This window comes from Cryptomeria japonica, chromosome 5 (assembly GCF_030272615.1).
Source record: "Cryptomeria japonica chromosome 5, Sugi_1.0, whole genome shotgun sequence".
Taxonomy (NCBI): Eukaryota; Viridiplantae; Streptophyta; class Pinopsida; order Cupressales; family Cupressaceae; genus Cryptomeria; species Cryptomeria japonica.
The window spans coordinates 121,213,801-121,235,021 of record NC_081409.1 but is presented as its reverse complement, the minus strand read 5'-3'; positions in this window follow the sequence as shown (position 1 = coordinate 121,235,021).

Genomic DNA, 21,221 nt, shown 5'->3' with positions numbered 1-21,221 from the left:
TGATGGCTATGATTGATCATGGGAAATGTGATCAAGGAGATTAAGTGGTTGGCTAATTGTTTATAAATAGGGAACTGTTGATAAACAATGTATGCCGGCAAGTGTATGCACATGGATGCTACATAGTGATTACCGAGCACAGAAGCTTGAAGACCTCTTTTGAATAATAGAGTATAGAGCCCAGCAGATGGACAAGATTAGTTCTATGTATATATTGTATTGAGCAAATAAGAATCTGCTTTAGCATTTTAGATGTGAAGTTGTAGATAGATTTTTATTACTGTTATTTTCTAAAGTGACAGAAAATCTCTTAACCGAGTGGACTTAACAGTCTTATTTGTAAAACCCTGTAGCAAGGTGACATTTTGATTGAGTATTTGAAATCCTTTAACAAGTTCACTTCTAACAAAGTGAAGATCCTAACAGATATGAGGGAAATTCCTTAACCGGGTCACATCTAGCAATGTGCTTGTAATCTTTAACAGGATTTGCTTTTAACTAAGCATACTCTAGAAGAGTATATTTCTTAGTGGGTCTGAAATCCCACAGTGGTTTTTCCCTATTTGGGTTTCCACATTAAATCTGGTGTTATAAGTTTTATGATGTTTATATGCTTTTGAGTTTGCATGTTTAGCAGTTTTGGTTATATTACTGAATTATATGTTACCGATGTTGAATCTGATGTTTTTATGGAAGATTAAGTTTGTATGATTCACCCCCCCCCCCCCCCCCTCCTCTCATCTTATTATCTTGGCATCTATACTTATCTTTAAGTATCAGAACTATCAATTGGTATCAGAGCTTTGGACTCTGGAAGAAAAAGTTTAAAAGTACTTGAGGAAAAGATCCAAAGATGTATAAGAGGGATGCACTGAAGTTGAACAAGTCAAGTTTCTCTACATGGAAGAAAAGGATGAAGCTACACCTATTAGGATTTGGAGAATATGTTGTATATTATCTAGATAATGATTTCATCACACGGAGCACCTATCCATTAACAATGGAAGAGATAAAAGCAAAGCAAGAACATATCCAAGCAATGATTGAAATAACATATGCATTGACCAATTTAGAGTTTAATGATCTAGAAGGCTGTAATGATGCAAAGGCTATGTGGGATAAGCTCATATTAGTGTATGGTGGAGATGAACATGTTCAAAGAGAAAAAGTGGATAGTCTAAGAGGACAACTTGAATCTATGAGGATGAATGAAGGTGAGAACATAACCCAGTATAGTACAAGACCAAAGGAGATTGTCAATCAAATCAAAGGAGCAGGTGGAACTATTGAAGAAAAGGATATAACAAGTAAGTTGTTAAGAACCCTTCTACTGGCTTATGCAATTTGAGTCTCTACAATCAATGAATTAAGGTCTGTACCTAATATGCCAATTTCTTTAGATGCTACTATTGGTAAGCTGCATGCATTTGAGTTAAGTAACTTTGATAACAATGGGTCATCAGTAAATAAAGTTGAATCTGCATTTAGTTCTTTTCATATTGGTGAGTCTGATGATTAGAATGATAGAATGAGTAAATACACTAAAGGGGATCACAGTGAAGCAAGTGAAAGATTTTGCAAGAACATGGAGGATGTACACAAACTGTATGAGGAAATCAGAAAGCAAGAAGAGTTTGAAGCACTATTAGCCAGAAGGTTACCAAGAGGCAAAGGTAAGTATAAAGGAAAACTGCCTTTGAAATGTTTCAATTGTGATAAGATAGGACATATGGCTTCTAACTGTCCTGACAAAGACTCTACTAAAAAGAGAGATTACTGAGATGATAGACAAAAAGATAATCATTATAGAGGACACCAAGACTTTAGAAGAAGAGATAGAACGTCATGCTTAATAGCCGATGAGGAATCCAATGATGATAAATCAGATGAAACTGATACAGAGGAAGTAGTTTATGTGGCTATCAAAGATGGATCAAATGAAGAAAGGTATGAAGAAAAAGCCCTAATATATCACATAAATACTAATGATTCTTGGATCATAGATAGTGGATGCTCACATCACATGACAGGTGATAAACAAAAGTTTGTTATGTTAGAAGGCTATGATGGAGGCTATGTAAGATTTGGTAATGATGCACCATGTCTGGTAAGAGGTAAAGGATCCATAACACTTCTTGATAATGCAAGGTGCATTGATGTTTATTGGGTTGAAGGTTTGAAATACAATTTTTTGGGTGTAGCACAACTAAACAATACAGGATACGGAATAGAATTTCATAAAGGAATTGTCAAACTTCATGACAAGCATGGAAAGTTAGCTTCTACCGGGACACAAACAAAAGGTAACACATTTCACCTTGGCTCAACTCGGAATAAATGTCTGTATGCAAAGATAGATAATACTTGGTTATGGCATAAAAAGTTTTGTCATGTAAATTTAGATAATCTAATCAAAATAAGCAAGAAGCACCGAGTAAGGTCTACCGAGTCTTGAAAAACCTGAGAATGCTATGTGCCGAGGATGCCAGATGGGTAAAATGACAAGATCAAGATTTACAAGTCTTACACTTCTAAGGGAATTTTAGATCTTGTGCACACTAATCTTTGTGGTCCTATGAAAGTTCAAAGTTATTATGGTGATAAATATTTCATATTATTTGTGGATGATTACTCAAGGATGATGTCAGTAATGTTTTTAAAAGAAAAATCAGAAGCTTTTCAAATGTTTAAATGGTACAAGGAAAGAGTTTTTAAATGAAACAGGAAGACAACTAAAATGTCTTAGATTAGATAGAGGAGGAGAGTTCACATCTAATGAGTTCAACTTATTCTGCAATGATCATGGTATAAAAATGCAAGTCTCTGCAATGAGAACTCCACAACAAAATGGAATTGCTGAGAGAAGAAATAGATCTACTGTGGATTGTGCCAGAACCCTGATGATTGAAAAGAAAGTGCCACAAACATTTTGGAGAGAAGCAATAAGCACTGCAGTTTACACCCTGAACCGAGTACAACTGAAGAAAGGTACTTTGAAGACACCTTATGAAATCTGGTATGACAAAAAACCTAATGTAAGTTATTTTAAAATCTTTGGAAGTAGATGCTATGTACACAAGGATGATAGAAATGGCAAGTTTGATTAGAAAAGTGAAGAAGGAACATTTCTTGGTTATTCTTCTACAAGTAAAGCATTTAAATGTTTGATCAAATCATCTAACAAAATAGTAGAAAGTGCAAATGTGAAAATTGGTGAATTTGTAGAAAGAAATGATGAAGGAAACTCCAAAGAATCAGAAGATTATGATAAATTTGTCTATGTTCAACCGACAAGTCCTACCGAGAAAACTGTTGAAGGAAATGAAGAGAATATCTAGTTACTGAGTGATGAAGAAGATCATATAGAGCCTACCAAGCCTGTATTAGCCAAGTATGTCAGAAGACATCATGCACCAAGTCAGATTATAGGAGATAAGGATGATCCAGTGATGACAAGGAACAAACTGAGACAAAACACATGTCTGATATCTGAATTTGAATCGAGAATAGTGAAAGAGGCATTTAATAGTGAAGATTGGATAAATGCTATGATAGAAGAGATTGATTAAATCAAGAAAAATCACACATGGACACTGGTACCAACACTAAAGGTCATAAATGTAATCGGTACAAAGTGGATTTTCAGAAAGAAGTTGAATGAAAAAGGAGAGGTCATTCGAAATAAAGCAAGACTAGTTTGCAAAGGTTATGCCCAAGAAGAAGGAATTGATTATGGTGAGACTTTTGCACCTGTAGCAAGACTTGAAGGAGTAAGAACATTGTTGGCATATGCTGCTTACAAGAATTTCAAGGTATATCAAATGGATGTCAAATCTGCATTTCTGAATGGAATATTAGAAGAAGATGTTTTTATTGAACAACCTGAAGGATTTGCTGAAGACAATAATAAAGATAAGGTATGTAAATTGAACAAAGCTTTATATGGTTTGAAATAAGCACCTAGAGCATGGTATGAAAGATTGCACTCTTATTTAATCAAGATTGGTTTTATAAGAACAAGTGAAAACAACAATATTTACATGAAGAATGAAGAATGATGAAAATGGAATACTGATCTCAGCCATATTTATTGATGATATTATATTTTGTGGAAATGACTCTCTATGTAAGAACTTTGGAAATGAAATGAGCAAAGAATTTGAGATGTCATTAATTGGTGAGATAAAGTATTTTATAGGTCTACAGATACTGCAACTGAAAGATGAGATTTTCATTACTCAATCCAAGTACATAAAGGAAATCTTGAAGAAATTTGGAATGGAGGATTCAATACTCCTATGACTACCAACTATAAATTATCAAAGAATGATGAATCTGCATTTGTTGATGAGACACTTTACCAATCCATGATTGGAAAGCTACAATATGTTGTTCACGACAGGCTAGACATAGCACATGCAGTAGGTATAGTTGCAAGATTCTCTATAGATCCTAAGGAAACACACATGATAGCAATCAAAAGAATTTTTAGATACTTGAAAGGCACTGAGGATTATGGCTTAGTATATCAGAAAAGAAATGATTTTGATTTAAAAGTTTATACTGATGTTGATTGGGCAGGCAACATTGATGATAGAAAAAGCAAAAGTGGAGGAGCTTTCTTTTTAGGAGAAAGACCAGTGAGTTGGCTTAGCAAGAAACAAGGATGTGTTTCATAGTCAATAGCAGAAGCTGAATACATTGTTGCAACATTGAATTGTACCAACATAGCATGGATCAAACAACTGTTGGAAGGTATAAATGAGAAAGTTACCGAGCCAATAACTATATTCTGTGACAATACTAGTGCCATTAACATTTCAAAGAATCTTGTTATGCACTCTAAGACAAAGCACATCTCTATCAAATATCATTATCTTAGAGAAGAAGCTCAAGAGAAGAAAGTGGTGTTGGAGTATGTTAGCTCAAAGGAACAAATAGCAGATACCTTCACCAAGCCACTGCCAAGGGACACTTTTGAGTATCTCATAAGTAAGTTAGGGCTCCTACCCCTATCTTCTACTCATTGACCAAGTTCGGTGAAAGTATCAATTTGATGACTCTACCGAATATATTTTTAGGAGTTGATGCTGATTTACACACTTTAGGAGGTTTTGTAAAGGTGTATAGGAAACAATACAGGGAACAGGAATTGAAGACATAAATGCTCTAACTGAAGACTAAGTTGACACATAACAACATGAAATCACTTCATATAGGAAGAAATTATGTTTTGGTTCTTTACTTTTTGGCATTGTTGTCAAAGGGGGAGAATACTGGAGAAGACTGGAGAAGACTGGGAAGAAGAAAAGAAAGACTAATGTATGGGGGAGAATTCTGATGATAGAAGGAGAGCATTTCAGCATTTCAGAATCTCACAGCAATTCAAATCAATTAGGTCAAATCAATTGGTTTTGCCATCAATGCTAAAGGGGGAGATTGTTGGGATTTGGCATTATAATAGACAAGGAGAGATTGTTGGCATTTCAATAAGGATATTGAGAAGGTTGTTGATGATTATGGATATAATTGATTAAGGATGTTTACTGTCTTAATATTATTATTATTTTGTCATTGATGTCAAGAAATTGATTTTCTAATTCAGTATGATGTTGCCATATCTTGAGAAGTATGATTTGATGAGTATAAAGATGACGGTAAAAGACACAAAAAGAATATGATGGATAAGGGGAGAAGTAAGTTATTCAATCGGCAACTATTACCGAGTTAGACAATGATGAGATCTTGATGATTAGATTGTTTTGATATCCTACATATGTTATTAATTGAAAGGTTAATACTATACTATGTTACCGAGCAAAGAACCTAGTCGGTAAACCCTAAGGTTATCGCTATCGGTTAATGAAGGTAGAATGTCTACAGAGTGAAGTTTAGTATTTACCAAGTTGCAACTGAGTAATAACAAAATACATTAAATGATTACATGCATTATTTAATGAAGGAAGCTGATGAGCTGGCTATGATTAAATGATTGGTATGTCGTGAATGAAGTTTGTTAAAGAATCTATGGTGAAGGAAAATTGACAGGAAGATCTACAGCTTAGATTGAATTGCAATACCCTAGCACAAGTTCCAAAAAATATATGCAAGTTCCAAGGTAGGGTAAAACATTTTCAGATCGAAGGATACATTGAAACTGGACAAAGTTTGAAGATCTGATGGCTATGATTGATCATGGGAAATGTGCTCAAGGATATTAAGTGGTTGGCTAATTGTTTATAAATAGGGAACTATTGATAAACAATGTATGCGGGAAAGTGTATGCACAGGGATGCTACATAGTGATTACCGAGCACAGAAGCTTGAAGACCTGTTTTGAATAATAGAGTATAGAGCCCAGCAGATGGACAAGATTAGTTCTATGTCTATATTGTATTGAGCAAATAAGAATCTACTTTAGCATTTTAGATGTGAAGTTGCATCTATAGATTTTTATTACTGTTATTTTGTAAAGTGACAGAAAATCTCTTAACCAAGTGGACTTAATAGTCTTATTTGTAAAATCCTCTAGCAAGGTGACATTCTGATTGAGTGTTTGAAATACTTTAACAAGGTCACTTCTAACAAAGTGAAGATCCTAACAGATCTGAGGGAAATCCCTTAATCGGGTCACATGTAGTAATGTGTTTGTAATCTTTAACAGGATTTTCTTTTAACCAAGCATACTCTAGAAGAGTATATTTCTTAGTGGGTCCGAAATCCCACAGTGGTTTTTCCCTTTTTGGGTTTCCATGTTAAATCTGGTGTTATGCATGTTATGATGTTTATATGCTTTTGAGTTTGCATGTTTAGCAGTTTTGGTTATATTACTGAAGTATATGTTACCGAGGTTGAATTTGATGTTTTTATGGAAGATTAAGTTTGTATGCTTCACCCCCCCCCCTCTCATCTTATTAGCTTGGCATCTGTACTTATCTTTAAGTATCAGAACTATCACATAATTCAAACTTTGAAGAGGTTAGGGTTTCCTCTTTTCGACAAGATCTTCAATTTGATCCAATCAAACCTATCTTGGATCAATCACCTGTCCTTCAAAAATGCATTTGTACATGGTTTTCATTATACAATGCATATATACTAAAAAGAGAAATCTCGAACAAGATCTCCTACCTTGAAATCCGTTGGCACATAAAGACACTTCAGTTGTTTCCTTTTTGAGGACTTCATGATTTGAATTTCCTTTCCATTGATTCAGGTGCCAACTACTCCCTGGTCTTCCTTTGTCATTCCTTCTTTCATAAGCTGCAATTAGTTAGATACAATCCTGTGATTTGTGGTTCCTTCATTAATGGTGATTATCTGTTTCGTCGACCCTATCGATGAGGCTTCACCAACCCATCATGTTTTCCCCCTCAGCTCCACATGGCATCACAACGATCAAGGCATGGCCCACCAACACACAGTTGGTCCAACAAACACATACCGGTACATCCCTTTCCAGTCAAGGTTTCTTCTCCTATTAACCGGTAACGCACAACAAATCCGTATCACATCTTTACCTCCATGGTTTGTGACAACTTTCACATTCTGCGTCTTCTCCATAAACAAGCAGCCAAATTTCATACTGCTCTGTACTTTACCGATAATTTTTCATTCTTTATTATCACCCTTATGTGAGTATCCATCATGCCGGTTGAAATCAATGACAACTTAATGCCAAAATGCCAACAATCTCCCCCTTTGGCATTGATGTCAACTTCTCACGATTCACTACATACAGGTACATTTCTCCCCCTTTGACACAATGACAAAGTATATTGTGCACTCCCCCTTTTATCCATACCAAGTTCCCCCTTTGACCATTTTCAACTCCCCCTAAGCCACATAAATCCTACCTAGACAAATGACACAACTCCCAACTTGTTTTAGAGGTACTCAAAAGTGCTTACCAGTAATGGTTTGGTGAAAATTTATGCTACTTGTTCACCAGTAGGAACATAATCCATCCTTACTTCATGTCCATCAAGCTTCTCTCTGAGAAAGTGATACTTGATAGCAATTTGCTTCATTCTAGAATGCATGACTGAATTGTTTTCTATGTTGATTGCACTTGAATTGTCACATAGGATGAGAATAGGATCAGCGATATCCACCTGTATATCTTTGAGAGTTTGCTTCATCCAAAGCACCTGAGAGAAACATGTAGCAACACCAATGTATTCAGCTTCAACAGTTGATAGAGAGATAGAGTACTACTTCTTGCTATGCCATGAAACCAACCGGTCGCCTAGAAAGAATGCACCACCACTTGTGCTCTTTTGATCATCAATGCAACCTGCCCAATCATCATCAATGTATGCTTCTAAGATTAAATCTCCTTGTTTAGGATACCACAAACCATAGGTGAGTGTCCCTTGTAGGCACCTAAAAATTATGCTAGTAGAATTCATATGTGACTGCTTTCGTGTAACTTAGAATCTGGCTACCATGCAGACTGTCTAAACTATATCTGGTCTTGAAGCAATTAGATAGAGTAGACTGCCTATCATGGATCTGTACAAAGTCTAATCCACCACCAATGATTCATCATTCTTACTCATTTTTTTGTCGGTCACCATTGGGGTACTTACTGGTTTACAATCTTCTAGTTGGAATTTCTTCAACATCTCCTTTGCATACTTGCCTTGTGAGATAAAGATTCCTTTATCGTTCTATAATATCTACAAACCAAGGAAGTATGTCAATTCACCAAGCATTGACATCTCAAATTCTAACTGCATTTGATCAGAAAATTCTTTGTAGAGAGTGTCCTCATTGCCTCCAAAGATAATGTCATCTACATACACAACCACAATGATCATGTGGTTCCCATCTTTCTTTATGTACAAATTTCTATCTGCACTCCCCTTTTTGAATCCCTGCTCCTTTAGGTATTGATCTTGTAGCATCCTAAAATTGTGACACTTGCAATTTCGACTGCATTTGGGTCTTCACAATGGCGATGCAACACTAAACCTGAATGGAGACCCCGAAACTTGTTTATGACACCAAAAACTGCATTCTTCAGCACCCTGGCCTGATCCCTCCTTGCACCCTACTGTCCTGGGAGGTGGGACCATGGCGCCCAGTGCCCTGGTCCTTCAGGACTAGGGCGCCCAGTGCCCTGGTCCCCCAGGACCATGGCACCCAGCGCCCTGGTCCCTGGCCCTATTTTGGGCCCGGTCTCTTATGGGGCTTCGGGTCTTTAAGTTTGCAAATTCGAAAATAAGGTTGCTATGTCAGCCCAAGGTCGGAAAAATTAGTCTATTAACCCTAATTGACAAGTATATAAACTACATTTCCCCTCTCAGAAAGGGTAGATGAAAAAGGGAGGACATATGTGTGCAAGACGTGGAAGCGATATTAAAACATTCAAACATTCAAGCATTCAAGCATTCAAGCATTCCTTCAAGCAATTGAGCATTCTAAGTCTCCATTCAAGGCTAAGTGTTACATTCAAGACAAGGATTCAACCATTGAAGAGGAGATCACATACAACATACAACATATAACAACATTTACACCTTCGCATGTAAGAATACAAACATTCTTACAACAAGGTATCAGTACTTGTTTACATTACAATCATTTACATTTATAGCATTCTCATTTCTTGGTTAATTCCAAAACTGGGGTTTGACCTAAGGGCAAACCCCTAATCCCTAACCCCCCAATCATCCTCTCTTTTTTGTGTGTAGGTTGTAGGTACGCGGCTATAAATGAAGATCTGGAATCCTTGTGCAGAGACGGACAGATCCCCCTTCATTTCGCGGATTTTTCGAAGGACCGTGTGCACACCGGGCACCATCGTCCTGTCAACTTTCACTCAAATTTGCAGGACAACACCATCTCGACATTTTACTGCTAATTCCAGGTCCGCAACTTCATCCTATATTCCTATCTCTATTTATAAGTGAATCTTTCTCACTTTACATGCATTCCTAGCTCAATCCTTCTATCTACATTCTTTACAAAAGAGGGTAGCCTTGCTGTCTCAACCCTTGAAACTCATTTAGAATCCAATCTTGCATTGTGTGGGATTGGATCTCATGGGTTTCGACCCCTCTTTTGAATGTAAAGTCTCCCCTAAGTGAAAACCGTCAACCCTAGTGACCTCCTTTCTCTCTCCTTGGAGTGGTGGGGGGAACACTTAAGGTTCGATCGCGATTTTCTGCTTTACATTTTGGTGAGCCCGACGTGAACATCCTTTCTGATTATTCATGGTTAGATCTGAAAATTGGATGCCTTGATTACATTTCCATGTTTGATCTTTTGCAAATTTTAGAGGTTAATTGCATGAAAACCCTAATTTTTTTTTTTTGTGCTTGCGAAATGTCTAAATGTTAATGCTTGTTTCAGATCTACCCTTCTATTGCAAATTATCAATTCATATTTGTGCTTTAATTCTAAAAATTAAGTGGTTAAGTATCAAAACCCTAATTTTTAAAACCCTCTTGATTCAACCTTTGACCGACAATTTCACTGATCAAAACATCTCCAAATCAGCTGTAACTTTGGATTCCGCAACAAAATCATAATATCTTTCATCCCTGAAAATTTGGAAAAAAGTTGCGAGGACCGTGTGCACCCCGAGTGCCATCGTCTCCGACATTTTTTCTGAAATTTCAGGAGTTAGATCTTACTGTATTTTTCTGCTAAAATCCAGAATCTTGACTGATTTCATCAATTCTAACACTTTCAAAATTAAAGTCAAAGTTGGTCTAGTGGTTGCTTGGATTAAGGCTTCTAATCATTCAAAAATTGTTGAAATTGAAATTTTGTGTCAAAATTGTGTTCTTACTATCCTAAATCTGAAAAGTGTGTCGGCATTCATTCGAAATTTCAATGCTTTATTCAAATTCTTGCAATTTGTGACTTTTGAAATTAAGTGTTTAATTACACCAACTTTGATTTCCGCTTTCAAAATTGAATTTTGCGTGAAATTGAGTCAACTTTTAAATTTCAAAGCTTGCATTGCTCTTAGTATTCCCTCTAAAATCATAAAATTCAAAATTTCAGTTTCCCTCTCTTTTTCAAAATTCAAATTTTGCATTTTTCAACAATCTTGGTAGGATTCAATTTTGAGTTGGAACTTTAATTTGGCCTATCTACAGATCATAAAATCACCCAATTTTTTCAAATTAGCTTTAAAATCATCATAACTTTCATCCCTGAAAATTTCAAAAAAAGTTGCGAGGACCGTGTGCACTCCGTTCGCCACGGTCCCTGACATTTTTTCCGAAATTTCAGGAGATTGTTGTGATTGCATTTAAGAGCCTAAATCTAGGAGATTAGCTGATTTTATTGAAATTTGCTACCTCTAAATTCAAAATCTTCTCTCCCTCTCTAGTGCATGAGTTTTACAACAATAAGCCCTACTTACACTATTCCTGTTAGACGAAGCCGTAGAATTAAGTCTTTCCAAGGTTTAATTACCGAGGAGATGGAACCTAATTTGAATAGCCTTTTTAATGAGGACACGGGTAATTCCTCTAATCCTCCTAATGATGAAGAAGCTCTCCATGAGGTTTCTATAGAACAACTTTCGAAATTGGATAACCAATTTGATGATTTTCAGCAATGGATGTCTCAAGAGTATCCCGATAGTCAAGCTCTTTCATTAATTGAGGGTCTAAAACGTATGGTTCAAAGTGATAAGAATGGAATTGATATTTTGCGTGGTATTGCACACATTATGGATTCGAATGTGATGCCTATGAAGAGTTGTGCTGAAACTTTAGGTTATACACAACCTCCTACTCAAGTTAATCATTCTATTCCTTTGACAACTTCTATTGCTAGCATACCTACCTTTACATCAAACATAATGACTACTTCTATACAAGACATTCCCCCTATGATCACCAGTCATGGGGGCAATCCTTCCTCTTCAATTAACCCTCTTCCTTCATTCAATCCAACTTCTTCATTGATTCCTTCAATAAGTGTTCCTATTACATCTCCACAAATGAACATGACGCAAGGGGGCAATTCATTCAACCATTCCATTCCTCCTTGTAGTGCTCCTCTTTTCCAACCATCTCCTATGACTAACTATCATAGTGTCCCGCCACCTTACTCTCAATCAATACCTTCTTTCAATAACATAATACCTCCATCACAATCTAACACGTCTAATATGAATTCTTCGACTGAAGCGGCCATTAACAATCTTGCACAAATTGTCTCTTCTTTACAGCAACAAATTGCCTCTATGAATCAATCTAAGTCTAGTGTGCCCACATTTAATGTTGTGAGCCCACTTTCTCTTGACATTGTTCAAGCTATGCCTCCTAAGCATGTTGAAATCCCGCATTTGGAGCTTTATAATGGTAAAGGTGATCCTCTAACACATGTTAAGACTTTTCAAACAATATGTATTGATTTTGCTTATGACCAAAGGTTGCTTGCAAAACTGTTTACTAGGACATTAAGAGATAAAGCCCTACAATGTTATTGCTCATTGCCTTCTTATTCTATTACTTCTTTCGAACAACTTGCAAATGCTTTTATTCAACAATTTCAAAACAATATAAGTCCTAAAGTTACTTTGATTGATTTAATGCATTGTAAACAAGGTGTTAAAGAAAAAGTGACTGATTTCATTGGTAGATATAAGCATTTGTATGCTCAAATCTCTTTTCCAGTGCCTAACAATGATATTCAAAGAATCTTTATTTCTAATTTACAAAAAGATATTAGAGAAAAACTTCTGTTTTCTGAGTTTACTTCTTTCCAACAGTTGTGTGCAACTCTTCACAATTATCAACTGACTGTGAGTCAAATGGAACAAGCAAATCCTATGGCTCCGAGTGATAAGGGTGATAGTAGTCAACAACCATTTGGGAATTTTAAACCGAATAGAGAGTCCATTAAATTCAATGAAAACATCATCAACAACAATGTGAATGCAGCATCAGGTGTGCCTCCTATTTCTAAGTTTTTCAAGAAAGAAAGAAAGTTTACTCCTCTGAATGAATCATTGCATAGTATTATGAATAAGTTATTGGAACAAAATGTGCTTACTCTCCCTCCTATAAAGCAAATAGATCCTACAAACATTAATTCACCCTATTTTGATAACAAATCTTTTTGTCAATTTCATCGTCAACCTGGGCATGATACTGAAAAATGTTTTTCTTGAAAGGGTAAAATTCAAGATTTGATTGATAATAATACTATCTCTGTTTCTAGTATGAATGATAAAGGCAACACATCTGTAGCTCCTCCTAACGAAAATCTTAAGATTTTTACTGATCCATTACCTTCTCGTACCTCTAATGTGATTGAGACTAATGATTCCTCTTTCTCATCTGATGGTCTTGTGTCTATGACTCCGAATGTGATTAACTTTGTGGAGCAGCAAGAAAACCATAAAGAACCTTCCATCACATTTGATTCTAGTGAAACTATCAAGGCACCTGATGGTCCTTTATACATAGTTGCAAAAGTCAAGAATACACCTTGCCGTGGAGTGCTTATTGATTCTTCTTGCATGGTTAATGTTATTACTGAAGAATTTCTTTTTACTTTGCAATTGAATCAAGTGATCTATGACAAAATAGATGTGATTGTGAAATTATTTGATGCATTTTCTTCTCCTGCAATTGGTTCTATTACATTACCTATTGAGGTCCATAACAAATCCCTTGATGTGAGCTTTGGTATTATTCCTTCATCCGAACAATTTCATGTGAAGCTAGGCTATCCTTGGCTATCTTCCATGAAAGCTATTGCTTCTCCTATTCATAAATGTTTGAAATTTCCCCATAATGGTGAAGTTGTTACTGTCAATCATAGTCTCTTTAAACCAGCTGAAAGAACTTCTAGTGTTCCTACTGATTATTTTTGGCCTAAACAATTCCAATCTCTTCCTTCGCAAAGTGATCATCTTTTCAAATCTTATCAAAAGTGGAAAACAGATATGATCCTATCTCTAAGTGAACCTAGAACACCCAAACTTGATATTCCTATCGTTCTTAAGAAGGAAGTTCTTCCTTTGAAAGTTAAAACTAATGTCTTTCCTTAAGAAGATTCCCAACCTATTCCTATGGATGTGACTATGTCTATGTCTGATAAACTTTCTATAAGTAGACCTATACCTCCTCATCATGATGGACTTGGTCTCCTTCCTAAACCAAATATTCCTCCTTTATATGGAGCAGTTCCTCCTCCTTCCTTTTATAGAGAGAAGAGACCTTCCTCTTCTCCTATTATCCAACCTAAGAGACCACAACCTAAACACCCAAGTGATAAGGATGAGAACATTCCTCCTCCTCAATCTTCTCAACTTCCTACTAAGACTAGACGAAATCGTTCTGCTCGTGAATGTCGATGAAAGCGTCATCTTGGAGCTCAGGTAGCTGCTTCTCAAACTTTGCAATCTCCAAAAACACCTTCAACAAGCATTATTCCATTTTCTCCAAAATCTCCTAAACATAAGATGCATGATGGTCTTGATCCTGTGCGAGTTAAAGATCCTATTTTTATAAATCTTGATGATGATATAGATGAAAATGTTATTCATGATGAAAATGTTACTTCTCTTGCTTCTAATAGTGAATATGAATTTGTTGATATTGATAACCATTTATCTAACGAATTTTCTAAAGCACTTATCCTAGCTCCTAGACAAGAACAACGTGGCTTGGAACATGAACATAGCCCTTGTTTGGATCTTGTGATAGCTCCATCTACTGTGTTGGATGTTCCTCCTCTAGCGTGTTTCCTACCTTCCCGAAATATTGATCAGCAAGATCGGGGGGTGGATGATGTGCTAGACTAGTTTCATTAGCATAGCAGATTCTCTCCTCCTCTCTTTTGTTACTTCTTCTATGTGTTATTCTCATTCTTCTATTTGTTGTCCTTAGTGTTGTCTACTTAAGGACGATGCAAAGCATTGAGATCTCTTTTGGTCTCTCTCATGTTGACTCAAAAGACACCTGTGTTCCCTTCTTCTAGGTGACCTTCCTTGATTGGGGAATGAAGAACAATTATGCATACATACATATGATATACATGAATTATCATACAGCATACTGACCCCGAGGAAAGCAAAGTCACCTCGTGATTCATGTTTTGTGTCTATTATCCTTGGGTTTATCTCACACTTGGGGGCTAAATCTTTATGATAACGTGCTCCTTTCCCTTCTCATTTCTTATGTGTATCACCACCTTAAAGCAATCACCCCCGTTGAGGCATATGCGATCGCTTTAACGTAGGGGGCCATACACCCTGTCTATCCCTTCAGGATACTTGAAAATTTCTTGGCGAACTTAGCTTTGCCTTGAAAATTTTTGGTATTTCTCTTGCATGACTCATAGTGAGGGAACCTTACTACTGACAGTCATGGTTCTCCCTCGTGATCTTCCCTTTTACTTTTTCAATCGAAGTAGTAAGATCCTTAGTCCATTGGGGGCTTGGTGTGTCTTGCCTCCTTGATGTGGTGAAAGTCTTTCAATGTTGTTTCCTTGTACTTTACCGGAAGTATGGGCGTACGCTTATACTCTCGCTAAAGTGGGGGCTAAATGTAGCTTCCTAAAATTGTGACACTTGCAATTTCGACTGCATTTGGGTCTTCACGATGGTGATGCAACACTAAACCTGAATGGAGACCTCGAAACTTGTTTATGACACCGAAAACTGCATTTTTCAGCACCCTGGCCTGATCCCTCCTTGCACCCTGCTGTCCTGGGAGGTGGGACCATGGCACCCAGCACCCTGGTCCTTCAGGACTAGGGCGCCCAGTGCCCTGGTCCCCCAGGACCATGGCACCCAGCGCCTTGGTCCCTGGCCCTATTTTGGGCCCGGTCTCTTATGGGGCTTCGGGTCTTTAAGTTTGCAAATTGGAAAATAAGGTTGCTATGTCGGCCCAAGGTTAGAAAAATTAGTCTATTAACCCTAATTGACAAGTATATAAACTACATTTCCCCTCTCAGAAAGGGTAGATGAAAAAGGGAGGACATATGTGTGCAAGACGCGGAAGCGATATTAAAACATTCAAACATTCAAGCATTCAAGCATTCCTTCAAGCAATTGAGCATTCTAAGTCTCCATTCAAGGCTAAGTGTTGCATTCAAGACAAGGATTAAACCATTGAAGAGGAGATCACATGCAACATACAACATACAACAACATTTACACCTTTGCATGTAAGAATACAAACATTCTTACAACAAAGTATCAGTACTTGTTTACATTACAATCATTTACATTTACAGCATTCGCATTTCTTGGTTAATTCCAAAACCGGGGTTTGACCTAAGTTCAAACCCCTAATCCCTAACCCCCCAATCATCCTCTCTTTTCTGTGTGTAGGTTGTAGGTACACGACTGTAATTGAAGATCTGGAATCCTTGTGCAGAGACAAACAGATCCCCCTTCGTTTCGCGGATTTTTTGGAGGACCGTGTGCACGCCGAGCGCCATCGTCCCATCAACTTTCGCTCAAATTTGCAGGACAGCACCGTCTCGACATTTTACTACTAATTCCAGGTCCACAGCTTCATCCTATATTCCTATCTCTATTTATAAGTGAATCTTTCTCACTTTACATGCATTCCTAGCTCAATCCTTCTATCTACATTCTTTACAAAAGAGGGTAGCCTAACTGTCTCAACCCTTGAAACTCTTTTAGAATCCAATCTTGCATTGTGTGGGATTGGATCTCGTGGGTTTCAACCCCTCTTTTGAATGTAAATTCTCCCCTAAGTGAAAACCGTCAACCCTAGTGACCTCCTTTCTCTCTCCTTGGAGTGGTGGGGGGAACACTTAGGGGTCGATCGTGATTTTCCGCTTTACAGATCTAATATTGAATACCATGCTCTAGGAGCTTGCTTTAGACCATACAAGGGCTTCTTCAACCTACACACAAATGTTTCATCATCATGCAGCAGAAATCCTTCTAGTTGCTCCATGTACACTTCTTCCAAATTTCCATTTAGAAAGGCATATTTTTCATCCATTTGGTATACTTTATAACCTTTTTTGGCAGAGAAGGATAGAAACATTCTAATTGCTTCTAATCTAGCTACCGATGCAAATGTTTCTTCAAATTCAATTCCCTCTACCTAAGAGTATCCTTTGCACACTAGTCTAGCTTTATGCCTAACAATATTACCTTCTTCATTCATCTTATTCCTATATACCCACTTTGTGCCAATGATGTTCTTGTCTAGCGACTAATTCCCAAGCCTTGTTTTTCTCAATCTATTGCAGTTCTTCTTCCATGGAATCCATCCATTCTTGTCTTTTGCAGGCCTCATTGAATTTTTTGGGTTCAACTTCAGTCATGAGGCATAAGTGGACTTGTTCATCTTTTCAAGAAATTCTTCTTCTAGTCTGCACACCATCACTCTTATTTCCCAGAATTTTCTCTTTCGGGTGATTCAACTATACATACCAGTTGGGGACCTTCTTGGATGCTACCTCTGGTTCAGTATCTAACTGAACTTCATCATGTTCATCACTGGAGTCATCATACCAGTTAACCTATGGTCGACATCCTTTGTGCATATCTTCATCAACTTTTACATGCACACTCTCAACGACTCTTATTAGTCTTTTATTATAGCATTTGTAGGATTTGTTTTTGGATGAGTAACCAAGGAAGATTCCTTCATCACTCCCGAAGTCAAAAATTCTTAGACCATCCATATCTTTCTTGATAAAGCACTTGCTTCCAAATACTTTGAAGTATTTGACCAATGGCTTCCAGTCATACCATAACTCATAAGGTGTCATTTTGTTTCTTGTTCTTAATTGAACCCGATTCAAAATATATGCAGTAGTATGAACAACTTCTTTCCAATATGTGTTCGACAGACTGGCCTCATTCAACATGGTTCTTGCCATCTCCTTGAATATCCTATTCTTCCTTTCTACCACGCCATTTTGCTGTGGTGTTCTAGGAGCAGAGTATTGCCTTCTAATTCCATGTTTTTCACAATAATCTTCAAATTCATTTGATGTGAACTCTCCACCCCTATCTCATCTTAGGCATTTTAATTTGTACCCACGTTCCTTTTCCACCATCTTCTGAAAGATCTTGAATCTTTCAAATGCTTATGATTTATCTTATAGAAAGGCGACCCATGTCATTCTTGAGTAGTCATCAATGAAGAGCATAAAGTATCTTTCACCGACACATGCTCTTATTTGAGTTGGACCACACAAATCTGTATGCACAATTTCAAGTGGTCTTAAGGTGTTGTGCTCCTTTATCTTGAAACTCACTTTAGTTTTCTTACCTTTTACACATTCATCACAAAATGTGTTTACCAGCTTGATGATGGGTGGAATATTCCTCAAACACCCCTTTTTGCTTACTACAACTAAGTTATCAAAATTTATGTGGCCTAATCTTCTATGCCACAACCAACTTTCATCTACTTGTCCTAACATACATTGGGACTCATAGCATTCCTCCAGATTATAAACATTTCCATCTGTTCTCTTTCCTTCTACCACAACTTTACCGGTACTGTCTTTCTATATTTGGCAACTGGTTGAGTTAAAGGTGAATTTGTAACCTTTGTCACACATCTGACTCACACTTAATAGATTATGCTTTAGGCCTTCCACATAGTGTACATCATGTGCCTTCAGTTTTCCATCAATTCGTAGTATTCCTTTTCCCTTATTTTGATGGAGGAATTGTCTCTAAACTTTATTGATCCACCATTTCAGTCTTCAAGTTTAATGAATTTCTTTTTGTTACTAGTCATACGGTTTGAACAACCACTATCTACCACCCAAAGATTTTTCCTTTTAGTATGCAAGGTAGTCTGAACTATGAGACTTGATTCTTCTTTTTCCTCTTCTTTCTTAACCCAAACTGGTTTGATTTTCTTCTTCTTGTCGACAACTATATTGAGCTCAGGTTTAGTTACCGGCTCTTGATCTAGATTTGCCTTCATTTGCTTGATCTTCCTGTTTTTGCATAACTTTTCTATGTGTCCAAATTCTTGACAGTTATAGCATTTAATATTTTAATTTAAGGGGACATCCTTAAAATTATTATAGAGTACTGGTTTATTCTTCCTACAATCAAAACTCTTATGACCATATCCATTGCACTGATAACAAACAACATTCATATCCCAGAGTGCATTAAATGGATTTCTACTTTCATAACTCATAAAGGGATTACTAGTTAACCTACAGTCAGCTCCTTTGTGCCCAAATTTGTTAGACTGGTAACAGTAACCATGAAAGTTTGAAACATACCAATTAGGTTGTCTTGGTCTTGAAGGTGGCTACCTCATTGGGGGTCTTCCCTTAATGTTGTTGAGTCTAGTGAATCCTTCACGGTCAATCCTTTACTTTCTTCTTGGGTCTTCATGTTGGTACAAGAAGTGTGGCCTCTGGTTCATTTTTGTATACCAATTTGAGTGGCGATTTCCAACAGCATCTGCATATGTCTTTTTGCCGGTATCCTTGCCTACAGTTAATGTCTTCTTTTCTTCACCTTTAATTGAAAAGGTGAACATTATTTCTTTGCCAGATTTATCTTTGTGGGTTGAACTTTGAACTTCTTTAAAGCCTAAGCCACCAATGTTTTTGGATTGCTTTTGTTTGCTCAACATCTTATCTAAGGCCTCAGTGATGCCTTCATACTTGCTCCTTATTTTTATTTCATCCTTACTTTCTTCAAGCTCCTTTATGAGCTTTACTATTTCTCGTTCCATCTCTTGATGCTCCTTTTCTTTATTTGCCAAATCAGAGGTTGTAGCTTCACAAATCCTCTTAGTTTCTTCTAGCTTCAGTTTCAAGTAAGATATGACTTGACTAGACTCATCCAGAGACTACTTCAAGAGATCTTGTTCATCTACTGCAACAAGCTTAACCTTCTTGAGTGCTCTTCTTGTTTTACTCAATTCTTCAAGTGCACTGATAAGTTCGCTCTCCAAATCCACTTTATCTTTAATATCCTCTTCTTCCTCTTCTTCATTATCTGGTCTATCAAGTGCCATAAAGAGATTGACTTTTATGGCATTCTCATGGTAATCATCTTCTGATGCATTTTCATCATCTATTGTGTCATCCTCAATGGTATATAGACTATTCTAGTTTTGGTAGCCTCTCCTTCCCTACTGGTAGTCATTCCTTTCTCTGTCTTTGCCGACAGATCTTTTGAACTCTCTTGACTCATCTCCATTGGTTTCTTTGTAAGGACAATTTGCAGTGAAGTGTCCTACCTTCCCACAATTGAAGCATTTAAGTGGTATCTTTCCTTTGTACCGATCGGATCCTCTTTTGAGCTTCCTGACAAAGTTTTCTACTTCTACATCAGAGTCTTCACTGGATTCTTTATGAGTAACAACTTCTTTGGCCTTTTTAGTGATGTTGAATGTTGCTTCTTTCCTTGAGGAAGTATCACCAGTTGTTCTCATCTCATAGGCTGTTAGAGAGCAAAATAGCTCATCCATTGTAAAAGTCTTCAGATCCTTGGCTTCTTCTATGGCTGACACCTTAGTATAATATTTGGGAGTGAGAGATATAAGTATCTTCTTGACAAGAATCTCATCTGTAATCTATTCTCTAAGTCCTCTAATAGTATTCATAGTTTCATCAAATCTGTGAACATAGTCTACAATCTTTTCATCATCATTCATTTTTTATGCTTTCAAGTTGTCCCCTTAGTGTTTGAAGCTTGGCTTCTTTGACTTTTGCATCTCCTTCAAACAACCTCTGATTCTCAACCTTTGTTACCTTTCTCTTCCTCTCTCATACAGTCTCTCAACACACTGTGTCACACATGGATGTTGCCTGCTCTGCCACACCTTTCCAGTTAGGCTCAACTACAAGACTATAGTTCTGCCAGTAGAATCCTCTCACTAGTATGCTTGCTCATGCACACTGTAACTTTCTTAGAACTCTTTCTATGGCTAGTAATCCTTCTCCTTTCTCACTCTCTCTTCTCTTTTCCTCCTTTGCAGTATATGCACTTTCTATCTTGATCTCTCATTTCTTATTTAGTGATTTCCTACCAGAACGCAATTCAAACTTCGGAGCGGTTAGGGTTTCCTCTTTCTGACAAGATCTTCAATTTGATCCAACTCAGCCTATCTTGGATCGATTACCTATCCTTCAAAGATGCATTTGTACATGGTTTTCATTATACAATGCATATTTGCTGAAAATAGCAATCTCAAACAAGATCTCCTACCATGAAATCCGTTGACACATAAAGACACTTCAGTTGTTTCTTTTCCGAGGAC